At 39.9% G+C, this 13,451-nt stretch overlaps 1 long non-coding RNA gene across 1 annotated transcript; it reads left to right on the top strand.

The window, feature by feature from the left end:
• The first annotated feature begins 2,600 nt into the window (after window positions 1-2,600).
• Window positions 2,601-13,185, top strand: LOC143686955 (uncharacterized). Its single transcript, XR_013177321.1, has 3 exons — window positions 2,601-2,649; window positions 3,194-3,395; window positions 12,920-13,185. It is a non-coding gene; the product is annotated as an uncharacterized LOC143686955 (long non-coding RNA).
• The last annotated feature ends 266 nt before the right edge of the window (window positions 13,186-13,451 follow it).

The following is a 13,451-nucleotide window of genomic DNA, read 5'->3' as shown; positions in this document are numbered from 1 at the left end:
GAGTGTATTCCCTTGTTCTCCACTTCCAGAGACTCCTTGGCTTGAAATGAACCTCTCCTCAGTTCCAAAGCAGTTTGCTCATACTTTCCTTGTGACCTTTTATATTGAATTGTATTTTATTTCTCTTCCCTGCTGTTTCCAAGGAACAGGGCCTATGCACCTTTGTCTTTTCTGAATGCTAGGCAGCAGTGTGGTCAAGTACAAGCAGCCTGGACTATGGAGCCAAACAGCCCTGAATCCAGGTGTTAGTTCTCCCATTTACTACCTCCAAAATCTTGAGCAAGTTATATAACCTCTCTGAGTCTCATTTCCTCCTTTGTAAAATGAGGATAATAACCCATTAACACATGGGATTGGTTTGAAGGTTTAAAAGTAAACAAGGTTGTAAAGGATTAGCACCGAGCAGATTCTTTATAAGTAACTATCACTATTTTTCAGAGGAAGCATGAGTTTTGGAATCAGATTCAAATTCTGGCTTGGCCAAAAGAATAAAAGAGGACCCCTACCTTACACCCTATACAAAAATTAATTCAAAATGGATCAAAGATCTAAATATAAAAACCAGTACCATAAAACTTCTTGAAAAAAATGTAAGGAAACGTCTTCAAGATCTAGTAATAGGGGGTACTTTGTTAAACTTTACACCTAAAGCACAAGCTGTGAAAGAAAAAATAGACAAATGGAAACTCCTTAAGATCAAGAGCTTCTGTGCCTCAAAGGACTTTGATAAAAAGGTGAAGAGGCAACCAACTCAATGGGAGAAAATATTTGGAAACCACATATCGGGTAAAGGCTTGATATCCTGTGTACATAAAGAAATTATTATACAGCTCATCAACAAAAGAACAAACAATCCAATTATAAAATGGGCAGAGGAAATGAATAGGCACTTTTCTGAAGAGTAAATATAAAAGCACATGAAGAGCTGCTCATCTTTATTGGCTATAAGAGAAATGTAAATTAAAATGACAATGAGATATCACCTCACACCTGTAAGAATGGCTGCTATTAAACAAAAAGGAAACTATAAATGTTGAAATTGGAACACTTACTCATTGTTGGTGGGAATGTAAAATGGTTCAACCTCTGTGGAAATCAGTTTGGCAATTCCTCAGAAAACTAAATACTGTGTTGCCCTATGACCCAGCAATCCCAATACTTGGGATATACCCAGAATAGTTGAGCACAGTGACACAAACAGACATTTGCACACCAATTTTCATAGCAGCACTATTCACAATTGCCAATAGATGGACACAATCCAGGTGCCCATCAAAAGACAAGTGGATAAACGAAATGTGGTCTATACATATAATGGAATATTATTAAGCATTTAGACAAAATGATGTCCTAAAACATATGAACATGGCTGAATCTTGAGGACATACTGCTGAGTGAAATAAGTTAGACACAAAAGGACAGATACTGTATGATTCCATTATTATGAGTCTGATAAAATCTGATTTTGGAGCAGCTAGAAGGAAAAAATCTGAGTTGAGGGCATGGTAGCCCATTCTCTAGCTCTGGGAACTGTTCTGTAGCTGTTTGTTGAAGTGTACTTTGAAAATTATTATTATTTTTCTTTATTTTCTTTGTATATATATGTTATATTTTACAACTAAGAAAACAGTTAAAGAAAACTATAGGCAGTTATATTAGATAAATAAATTCCTGAAATTAAAAAAAAAATTCTGGCTAGGTCACTTCGTGTGTCCCCTAACTACAAGTTACTTCTCTAAGCCTTGGCTTCTAAGCACCATGAAAATGAGGATCTTGTCAGTCTTGCTCACTGTTTTATCCTAGCACCTAACACAGAGGAGTCTGGTGCACAGTTGCTGAATGAACCAATGAATGAATGAAAAATGGAGATAATCCTTCATGAAACTACTGTGAGAATTAAAAAGAACGTATATAAAGTTCCAGTTAGTTATAAGGTCTGAAACATAGTGGTTCACAATAACTGATTTTTTATTGTGTTTGATTACTTTGGCAAGCAGAGTAGGGTGTGAAAGATGCTATGGGCATTCAGGCCCATATGTTTATCATCAAATTATGGGAATAGACAATAAGAGGACTTGACTAAATGGCTGGCATGACAACAAAGTTCTTCTAGTATTAAATTGTGCTCATACCACCAACACAACACAAGAATCACTTGTTCATTTACTGAATATTGCACATGTAGAATGCAGAGTAAATCAAAAGAGATAAAATATCTATGAACATGTATGTTATGTCAGGGATAGAACATGGAAGCGCTTGCTTTCCAAGCATCTGAAGCCTGAAACGACTGGGGTTATCTTGTAAAGGAGATTCAGAACAGATCATAATGAACAGATGGGATACTGGGAAGCCCCTTTACTCTCTTTACTTCAAATACTACTTTCATAACTTGACCTTTCTGCTCCCACCCATTTAGGCTGAGGGAGGTAATCTCTACAACCTTTGATCATAAATGCAGATAGTATAGAAACACAGATTATAAAGGGCAGGACAAGGAGTTTCCTACTGCCCTGGATACTACCCTCCCATTATTACAACATAATGGAAGGAGGACTATGTAGATACAAGAATGGGTACTGGGAGGGTAAACCACAGCTGTGAGTCTAAAGTTAAATGGTGACACCTCATCTATACCCTAGCTTCCAGGTGATTTCACCTGAAACATTCCAAACTGATGAGTGTCATTCTTGTTTTCCAAGATAGGTCAAAAAGTAGACTCCATAAGCTTTTCTGGACTCGTATTTATCAATAAAGAGGAAAAATGTAGGACTATTATACTAAAAAATCAATATGATTTTTGTTGCCATATATTTATATATTGAGATTAATCAATCTTCATTCAAAATATATTACAAATAGCCAAAACAATGTTGTATGTCTTCATACGATGATTTCTAAGCAAAAATCTAAGCAGTAAACTCTAGCCCTAGTCTTAAGCTTACTCAGGTCCCTTAGTTTCTTCTAAGTCACCGATGGTAGTAGATTTCTGGCCAGAATTAGGAATACAAGACACTGACAGTAATAACAACACTGCTTGAGAAATGAGCAGAAAATTGTCCTAGGGTCATGTCCTGCTACAAGAAAGAGAAAAGAAAGGATTGAGAGAAGATGAGAAGTAGGAGGGAAGAAGAGGGAAAAAGAAAAGAGTGAGAAAGGGGAAACAAACTAACAAGCTCCATCTATCTCAAAGATTAATTATGCAAAATACTGAGCTGAAGGGGCAGAAGCTCTGAGGAATGGTCCTTCTACCTTCACTGGCCTTTGGGAGCATCTGCATCAGTCAGGTAGGGAACATATATGAAATGAAATGCTGGGAGCATCCTCTCTTTCAGGCAGGAGGCTTCATGAGTGTTCAGAGTCATTTTTGAGGACCACAAGGTGCAAATAGTGAGGTAAGTCTTTGACATCTTTCTTTATATAAAATACCTTCTAGTCTGCTCCTTCCCACTTAGCCAACCCCAAACAGAACAGAGCTAGAAGGGGCATGAAAGGTAGCTAAGAAAGAATGTGAAAGGCAGATGGGGAATTAGCCCCCTTCATTGATATGGGTTCATCAGTGTTTATTCTAGCTAGGCCAGATGTTAAGGGGCAATGAGGATCAGAGCTTATGTCATGTGTGACAAAAAGGAAATTGAAGTTTAGTCTCTTACCAGATTCCCCTTCCCAGTTATTTGTGAGGATCCTCAAGGAATTCGTACCAACTCCATACAGCTGCCCTGGCTGCTTCTTGTTCTCTCAGCCAGCAGCCTAAAGTCAGGCCACTGCTCAGCTCTTAAGCAGGTCTGCCCTTGCTGTTTAATAACTATCTTCCCCAAGCTGCTGCCAGGCTTCCTGTTCTGCTTTACTCCAAGTGCCAACACGTGCCCATCCCTGAATTCCCCAAAGCACCACTGTTCTAGTTTGCTAGCTGCCGGAAGGTGATATATCAGAAATGGAACAGCTTTTAAAAGGGGGAATTTATTAAGTTGCTAGTTTACACTTCGAAGCCTGTGAAAATGTCTAAATTAAAGCAGGTCTATAGAAATGTCCAATCTAAGGCACCCATGTTTTGAAAGATACCTTCGTTCAAGAAGGCCGATGACATTCAGTGTTTCTCTCTCAACTGAAAAGGCACATGGCGAACAGGACAACGTCTGCTAGCTTTCTCTCCAGGCTTCTTGTTTCATGAAGCTCCCCCAGGGGTGTTTTCCTTCTTCATCTCCAAAGGTCTCTGGTTGCATGGGCTCTGTAGCTCTTTCCTTTTAAAGGGCTCCAGTAAGCAACCCCACTTTGAATGGGTAGAGACACACTTCCCTGGAAATCATCTAATCAAAAGTTACCACCGTGGGTCATAGCTCCATGGACGATTGAAAAACTCCCACCCAGCAATACTGAATGAGGATTGAAGGACATGGCTTTTCTGGGGTCCACAAATTCAAATCAGCACAACGACAAAGCTCAGAAGAGGGCTAAAAGCTGGAACAGCAAAAGACAGTTAAAATATAGGAAACAGTAACTCTCCAAAAAAGAATCAGCCTCCCAAACCCTCTACCTACCCCAGGTTACACCTTCTCTATGTTGCTTAGAATTAAAGTTTTTTGCTTTCCTTGGCTCACTCACTGCCTTCTGTGGAGCTACAGGCCCATATCCCATTATCCAAGAGAAGTTCTTGGAGTTCTGTAAGTGTCATCAACCTACTGCACCTCTGATATGCACCTATCAAGGTGTTCTAGTTTGCTTGCTGCCAGAATGCAATATACCAGAAAGGAATGGCTTTTAAAAAGGGGAATTTAATAAGTTGTTAGTTTACAGTTCTAAGGCTGAGAAAATGTCCCAATTAAAACAAGTCTATAGAAATGTCCAATCTAAGGCATCCAGGCAAAGATACCTTGGTTCAAGAAGGCTGATGAAGTTCAGGGTTTCTTTCTCAAGTGAGAAGGTACATGGCGAACACAGTCAGGGTTTCTCTCTCATCTGGAAAGGCACATGGTGAAAAAGGTGAGGGTTTGTCTTTCATCTGGAAGGGCACATGATGAGCATGGTGTCATCTGCTAGCTTCTTCTCCTGGCTTCCAGTTTCATGAAGCTCCCCAGGAAGCATATTCCTTCTTCATCTCCAAAGGTCACTGGCTGGTGGACTCTGCTTCTCATGGCTATGTCATTCTGCTCTGCTTTCTCTGAATCTCTTCTTCATTCTCCAAAATGTTTCCTCTTTTATAGGACTCCAGAAACGTATCAAGACCCATCCAAATGGGCAGAGACATGTTGTCACCTAATCCAGCTTAACAACCACTCTTGATTGGGTTACATCTCCAGGGAGATGATTAATTACAGATTCAAACATACAGTATTGAATAGGGATTATTCTGCCTTATGAAATGGGATTTTGATTAAAACATGGCTTTTCTAGGGGACATACATCCTTTCAAACCAGCACACAAGGTAAAATAGAATTTCTCTGGAGGAGACTTAATAAGCCCCAAAGAAACTTGGAAGAAGGGAAATGAAAAACATCTGGTATGAAATATCAGTGCTGTGTTCTATATTCAAAAGTTTTTCTAATAGTAACAGTCTATCTTTTCTTATATAACAACTTTTTTATATAAGTTATCCTCTCACAAGAAAAACTTGAAAGACTGGCACTTAACCAATCTGTAATTTTTATAACATGCACCCTTACAATATGTTCTTTTTTAGAAAGATGCTAGGCCTGCCCTTATCCCTAAAGAAAAAAGAATATAGTGAGACTGTTTATTGAAATTGTTCAGATAATACATTGATATTTTGAGTCTCATTTTAGTGTGTCTGAGTGAGAATCTGCTGAAGCATACAGGACATTATTGGAAAAAACCTAAGAAAGTGAAATAAGATTTTTCAAACACATAATGGCAGAACAATCCTCAGAAGTAATTTATCAGGAGGCAATGCAGTGAACAACAATGGAGACAACTGTTCTTTTCAGATGAGAGAATGCTCTAGGATAGCTCTGTGGCTGCAGATGTGACCGGATTTTATATTCTAGATATTGGAACTATTGAATAACTCATGCATAGTTTCAGAGCAAATATTCTAGAGAACAGATTATCTTTGACTCAACATTATCAAGCACAGAATTTTAAAGTGTAATCACATGCTGAATGTGCCTCATGGCCACAATAAATAATGAAGTTTGCTGATGCCAGATGCTTTCTGTAGGTACAGCCTTACCAATCCAGTAGTCACCACTGAATGGCCAAATCTGAGATTAGACAAGTATTTTAAGGCAGAAAAGTCACACTTAGTATAAAGAAAAAAAAACAAAGCAAAAAGATAGCAGTAAACAGGAAAGTTCAATGGAATAATTGTAACTAAAGTATCTCTACTAGTAGAGAGGCCCTAAAGAACCAAAGATTTTAAAGATTTGTGAATGTTTACAAGTCGAAGTTATTTTTCTGAAAACATAGCATTTTTTTAAGATAATTTTAGAAAGAGAAAGTGAACGGTAACCTAAAGGTAAAATTTTTGAGTAGTAAAAGCCTTTTGAGAGCCCCTGAGAGAGGGTTGACACAATGACAATTTTTTAGGAAGATTTAATCTAGCGGTAATGAAAAGAATGAATCTGAAGGGAACCAGCAGAGGTAGATTCCAGTTCTGTAGTGCCTTAAGCTAATACAAGCTTAAGAGGGTGTGGGCCCCCCCTTAAGAGAAAGAATACAGATTTAAGAGTACAAAATTGGTAGGACCCCTCCCAGAGCCCTTTGAATGAGCCCATGCAAGGAAGGGCCTCTGAAGGCTAAGTTTTGTTAGCTTCATAATAAATCATCTTTTGAGTCTAACACTGTTACCCTCAACTACCCAGCCACCTAAGCTAGAAAGCCAGGACTCATCTTTGATCCTTCCTCTTATTTCCTCTTCAGTCACCAAGTCACATACTTTCCCCCCTAAATATTTCTCAAATTCATTTCCCCTTCATTTCTAATGCCTTTACCTTTCTTCTAGCTGTCACCCCCTTTTACCTATTCCATTGTAAATGGCCTCCTACCTGGTTCCCAGGCTTGACTCTTCTTTCTCTCTCTCAAATCTACCCTTCACCCAGAATACTCAGTCTATCTAAAAGGTAGATCTGATTATGTCATGCTTCTGCTTAGTACTGTTCTTTAGAGCCTCATTAGGATAAAGTCCCAAGCCTCCTTAGCCAGACAACAAAATCTCCATGACCGTTGCACCCCTCTGCCATCAACACCATTCCTTGCAAACACCTTGGAAGTTCTGTAACTGAGATGTTAGGATTTATGGGATGATTATGATTACTGAAACATTAGATAGATATTTTCTGGTATATTAGAATAGACAACAGGAAAAACTGATGTCTTTGAACTGTAATCCAGTTGTCTTGATCTCTGATAATGATTGTATAACTATATAGCCTTTATCTTATGCCCTTATGATTGTAAAAACCTTGTGACTCATTTAGCCTGGAGTGATAATTGTTATTTCTGGATTTTGGGGGACTTTTTATAGATGTATTATCTGGTATTTAGAGATAAGAATGAAGCTGGGTGGGTTGGGATTAAGGTAATTCAGAATGCAGGGGTAAGGAAGACATTGCCTGTATTTTAGAACTTCACCTACTCTTTGAGGCCAAAGGAAAAAAGTTTTATTATGTCAAGAACCTAGTTTTTCTGTAGCACATAATCTAACTCAACTTGTCTGGATAAATCATTTAAACAATCCAAACACAGGGAGCCCAGAATAAGAATGAGAGCCTTTAATCCTATATATCTTAATGTAATGCCTGGATGCATCCCAGAGTATATTAAGCAGATAATCAAAAAGTATTGGCAAAGCCCCTTGAGGGATGGGAGAAAAATTATGGCACTATTAACTACCACCAAGGAAACCCTGGATACTGTGCCAAACATTAGGGACACCCAAATCAATAGCCAAGCCCTTGATCTTGAAACTTGCTCTTGTGAAGCTTACGTATGTAGCAGAGAAGCTTAGCCTACCTATAGGTATGTCTAAGAGTCACCTCTAAAGGACCTCTTTTGTTGCTCAGATGTGGCCTCTCTCTCTCTCTCTCTGTCTCTAAGCCCAGCTCTTCAAGTGAAATCATTACCCTCCCCACTACATGGGACATGACATCCAGGGATGAAAGATTGCCTGGTGGTATGGGAGATGACCCCCAGGGATGAGTCTGGCCCTGGCATCATGGGATCAACAATGCCATCCTGACCAAAAGGGGGAAAAGAAATTTAACAAATAAGGTATCAGTGGCTGAAGATAATTAAAATAAAGTCGAGGGGCTACACTGGAGGTCACTCTCATGCATGCTTCAGTTAGGCATTTCTACATATCATAACTTGCCAAACCCAAACCTAAATCATTCCTGCCAATCCTAAAGAATACCTAGGGCATTATATAAGATTCTACAATGGTTCCATGCACTAGGGTAACTCTGTAAAACCTACAACCTCCAGATGGGTTCCTGGACCATATAAGTCATGAAATACAGAGGGGCCAGTCCTTCCAGAGCATCAACTAGTTCCATCCCCCTATCCCATAGTACTGATAGCCCCTTCCAACATGAAAAAGTTGGAATGGCTGTAGCCCAAATACCCCTAAAGAGTGGGAGAAAGAGCAAAGGTGATGGTGGAGTTATACGGAGAAGGTTGGGTTTAACAAATGATTATGAGTGCTGAATCATTATACTGATATTTCTTTTAGCCTCCAGTACCTTAGAGCAGCTAGAAATAAAAACCTAAAATTGTGGAATTGTAACACATACCAAACTCTGAAATCTGTTCTACAACTAATTATTGCGAGGTACTTTGAAATTTATTGCTTTTAAATATATATGTTATTTAAAGAGAAGGAGGATTGTAACAGAGAAGATAGGATTTTTATAAATAAGTATGACTGCTGAATCATTATATTGATATTTCTGTTGGCCTCCAGTGTCTTGGAGCAGCTAGAAGAAAAAACTAAAAATCATAGAACTGTAACCTGTACCAAACTTTAAAATATGTTCTATAAGTCATTGTTAAAATGTTCTTGGAAATTTATTGCTTTTTTTGTATATACACTATATTTCACAATTTTAAAAAAAGTTAATAAATAAATTTAAAAAAAACCACTTTGTGACTGACCCTCACTTGTATCCAAGTTTTCCACTTTAGAGTCTTATGATCACTGAAGACAGCCCCTAATGTTTATTAATGAAGGGCCTTAAGTCAGCCCAGAATTAACCCACCCCAATTCCAAGACTATCTTGATTGAGGAAGCTGGATCTAATCAAAATGGGCCTACCTGACATGCATAGTAGCTTAAATTTTAACATATAAATGATCTATACCTCATTATAATACTAAAAATCATGCCCATCATCATATTAAGGTCGCCATTTTCTTACATACATTCTGTGGCTAAAAATGTAATCAGTCTGCAAATGTTCAATTATAAGATAATCTCTAACCTCAGGCTATTGGATTACAGTTCAACAGTTTCAGGTATTTCTCTCTAGCTACTCCAATACACCAAAAACTGAAAAAGAAATATCAATATACTGTATAAGAATAACCCCTAGAAAACCTCTCAACTCTGTTTGAAATTTCTCAGCCACTGAAACTTTTATTTGGTTCATTTAGCCTCCCCCTTTTGGTCAAGATGGCTTTCTCATCCCCACAATGCCAGGGCCAGGCTCATCCTTGGGAATCATGTCCCACATTGCCAGGGAGATTTACATCCCTGGGAGTCATGTCCCACATCAGGGAGAAAGCAGTGAGTTCACTTACGAGTTAGCTTAGAGAGAGAGGCCAAAATGAGCAACAAGAGAGGTTTTCTGGGGGATGACTCTTAAGCATAATCATAAGTAGGCTTAGGTTTCCTTTGCAGGAATAAGTTTCATAAGGACAACCCCCAAGATCAAGGGCCTGTCCTATCAAATTGGAAGTCCCCAGTGCTTGCAAGAATATCAGACCTTCCCCAGGTAGGGAAGTTTAATATTTCTACCTTTTCCTGCCATCCTTCAAGGGAACTTTGTGACTATTTTTTAATCTTCTGCCCAGCTTGCTCTGAGATGTATCGGGGCATCACACCAACCTGCACAAATGAACAAGATCTCACTCCCTATTCAAGATTCCATGTAATTATGGTGTTCAAATTTAAGCTGGTCATGGAAGTTAAATTAGACAGTGTGCTACTAAAAATATAAATTTTGCACCAAATAAACATCCCTTCCTTTGTCTTCAACAGAAGTTGAAGTTTTAAAATACAGTCAAACCATCCATTACCCTTTAGTCTGATTTACTTTAGTCCTACCCAAATCAGCTTCACTTATATCTCTAACTGAAGTCTAATCACTTTTTCAGTGTTTTTAACAGTTACTGTATGGGGTCATGCTGACTTTCAGAGCCACAGAATTCTATTCTTTATCTCAGGTGTCACACAAATACCCAAAGTTCTATGGAATGACCAGGTTATACACAAATAGCTCAGGATCTCAGAATTTAGGAATAACAGTTACAACTCTGGTATAGATGTGAGTGCTACAAGAGTTTACAATCCAGCGACCTTTACAATAGGCCTTCACCTGATAACCTATGCTCTCAAATTCAATTTTCAGAGTTGGCACATTATTGTTAGTCCATATTAGGGAGGCATTATAATATTTGTCTTTTTGCTCCTGGCTTATTTTACTCAATTTACTGTCTTCAAGTTTCATTCACCTAGCTGCACACCTCACATACTCGTGTATTCTTAATTCAATACATAAATATGGATTACATTCCTATAACAAATGGGATATGGAGGCAAACAAGACAAAGTCCTTGCCTTCCTGGGATTTGCATTTAAGAAGAACATGTACATTTTGATGATAACCTTCTGAAGACAATTCCCCCGCCTCTGCTGCTTTACCCAGAAGAATGAGTTACTATAATAGTGAAAATTTCAGGGAGGGTAGGAGATGAAGTGACTGTGTGGCACCTGCCTCCAGTCACACTCAATACACACCCATCCCCAGGTGGCTGGAAAAATCTACATCTAGATAATAAACGTATTGAGTCCTACAGGGAAAACGGAGGTAACAAAACCTGCCCATTTTAAAGACATTTTAGGAGGGCAAATGAGCTCTAGGTAGGGTCTTACCACCATAAAGGACCAGCTGGATTCAGCCACCCTGATTTTCTAGCAGCAGCGTATGCTTCCCTCCCTATTTTCTTCCCTTCTCATCACCTTCCTGGCCCAGTTTGCTTTTAACCTTCTCCATGTTCTCCTGCACTATGATCACCTCCTGGTTTTTATTTAAGCTCGATAAACTATTTCTAACCTCTGTCAGTCAATAGAGGGTACAGGTGAAGACCATGGACTTTTGAGCCAAAGGCTTGAGTTAAATTCTCAGCCCTTGAACAACTGAATTAAGCTCTCCTTAAGCCTCAGTTTTCTCATCTGCAAATAGAGACAATAACGCCTACCTTGTTGTCTGCTTCTGAGAATTAGCTGGGCCTTCTGTGTAAAATTCTTCATACAGTGTCTGGCACCTAGCGATTATCCGATAAATGCTGGCTATTGTTATATGACAATGCCACCAGAGAGGGCAGCTGGTAGCAGCCTAAAGCCTGACCAGTTGAGGCTGCGGGCCCAAGTACAAAATAAATAAATAAATAGTAAATACTGGGATGAATTACACACATCCCTTCCAGAAAAACCTTTTACTATATGAGATCCAGAATGAACCAGGGGCCAGAAAGAGAACCTTCTGGTTTCAGCAGCTGGGAGCTCCTGGGGTTGGCCTTAATAATAATAGGAAGTGCTGAGTCATCCTGTCCTGGGGGTGGGGTGAGGTGGGGTGGGGTGGGAGACTCTGAGGTCCTCCCCTGGCAGGACTTCCAGCAGAATATTCCAGGGCTTGCTCTGCCCACTCTGATCTCCTGACCCACTTAGAGCTGACCTTCTCTTTGTTTCAGCCCTATTTATGTTCTCGTCTCCCTCCCACTGATCTAACTGGTTATTTTCCTCCTCTGGGCACGAGCCTCCTGATCTCAGTTCTTGAGTGCAGCCAAATGGGCAGGTGTTCTTACGCCTGGGAATTTCCATCTCCAAATCTGGGGCTACCCTGTGCAGAAAAGGGGTGCTAAATTCCTTGCTTGGGACATTCCTCAGATTCTTCTTTTAAAAGAGTTAAATGACGGAATGAGATATGCTTATAATAGAAATGGATAAAAGTGAGCTAAGAAATAAAACTTTGATGTGTTTTCTAGAAGATAGATGGCACATAACAACTTTATTCATTTCCTAATCTTATCTGTGCAATCCAAAGTTACTGCCCGAGTTATAAAGATGGCCTGCCATCTCTTCTCCGTTATAAATTCTCCCCACAACAAATACCAATTTTGGTAACTAATTGACCCTTGCTCTATAACATAGGACTGTGAGATGAATGATTTGTTCTGATTCTCAGGCTGCAGAGCTCCGTGGCTGACTGCAGATACCATGAGTTATAGAGCTGGACAACACTTGAGAAAAGAAGCGGCAAGGGAGATGCATTTTAGCATCTCTGCTTGCTGGAGGATCTCTACTGGCAAAAAATAAAAAAATAAAAAAAACACCTCATTTTAAGTTTTGCCTCTACCACACCCAGCCCATGGTCCCTTCTAGGTCCCCATGTCCTGTTTCCTCAGTTGTGAAAGGCAGGGTAGTTAGAAGTCTCATGTGTGAGGACTGAGTGGTCACAAATGCTCTGCCCCCAATGCTTCTTGTGCAACCCTGACCACAGGCAGTGGGAGTGGCTGGTAGATTCAAAGAGCTGCAACCATGATCTCTGTCACTTCCTCCCCTCCTGGGTGCCAGTCTCTGAGATTGCACTCTCCTTGGCAGTGATAATATCCCCCCTAGGTGAGGCAAGCCATAGGCACCCCATTGTGGAGGAACAAGAAACCTGGCTGTGTCTTTCGCCACAGTGATCACCGCAGATGACTGAGCAGCGCCACAGTGATCACCGCAGATGACTGAGCAGCGGCGTGGGTGTGTCTTTCCTCCTTCGTAGCTCCATGCAAGTCCTTCCAGAAGGCGGACGTGAAGAGGATGCTTTCCCAGCAAAGGGGGCTCTGCTCTCAGGTCCGGGGACACCCCCACCCCTACCCCACTGTCTCTCGGCCACAGAGGGCACTCTCTTGAGCCACTCCCTGATGTCAAGATTATTCTTCTTGGCCAACAGTTTAGAAAGCTTGCCATCCTCTCACCAGGTCCTAAAAGGTCTGAATTTAACATTTGTGCTAAGGATCAAGTCCTCTCTTTTCTTATTCATACTTGTTTGCAGGCTGGTTTTTAGGCCCTGGGACTGTGTGTTCACATAAATTTTCCTGATCATTAATAAAATGAAGCAACACAGCTTCCTTTATTTAGTTTGATTTTTATTATGAGTGATTGAGAGACAGAATAGAATCACAGAATGAGAACTGAGAATTTTTCAACATTAAGGATTATACAAGC

The sequence above is a fragment of the Tamandua tetradactyla genome, chromosome 1, assembly GCF_023851605.1.
Source record: "Tamandua tetradactyla isolate mTamTet1 chromosome 1, mTamTet1.pri, whole genome shotgun sequence".
Taxonomy (NCBI): Eukaryota; Metazoa; Chordata; class Mammalia; order Pilosa; family Myrmecophagidae; genus Tamandua; species Tamandua tetradactyla.
The sequence above is the reverse complement of the archived record's forward strand: the minus strand, read 5'-3'. Positions and strand labels throughout refer to the sequence as shown.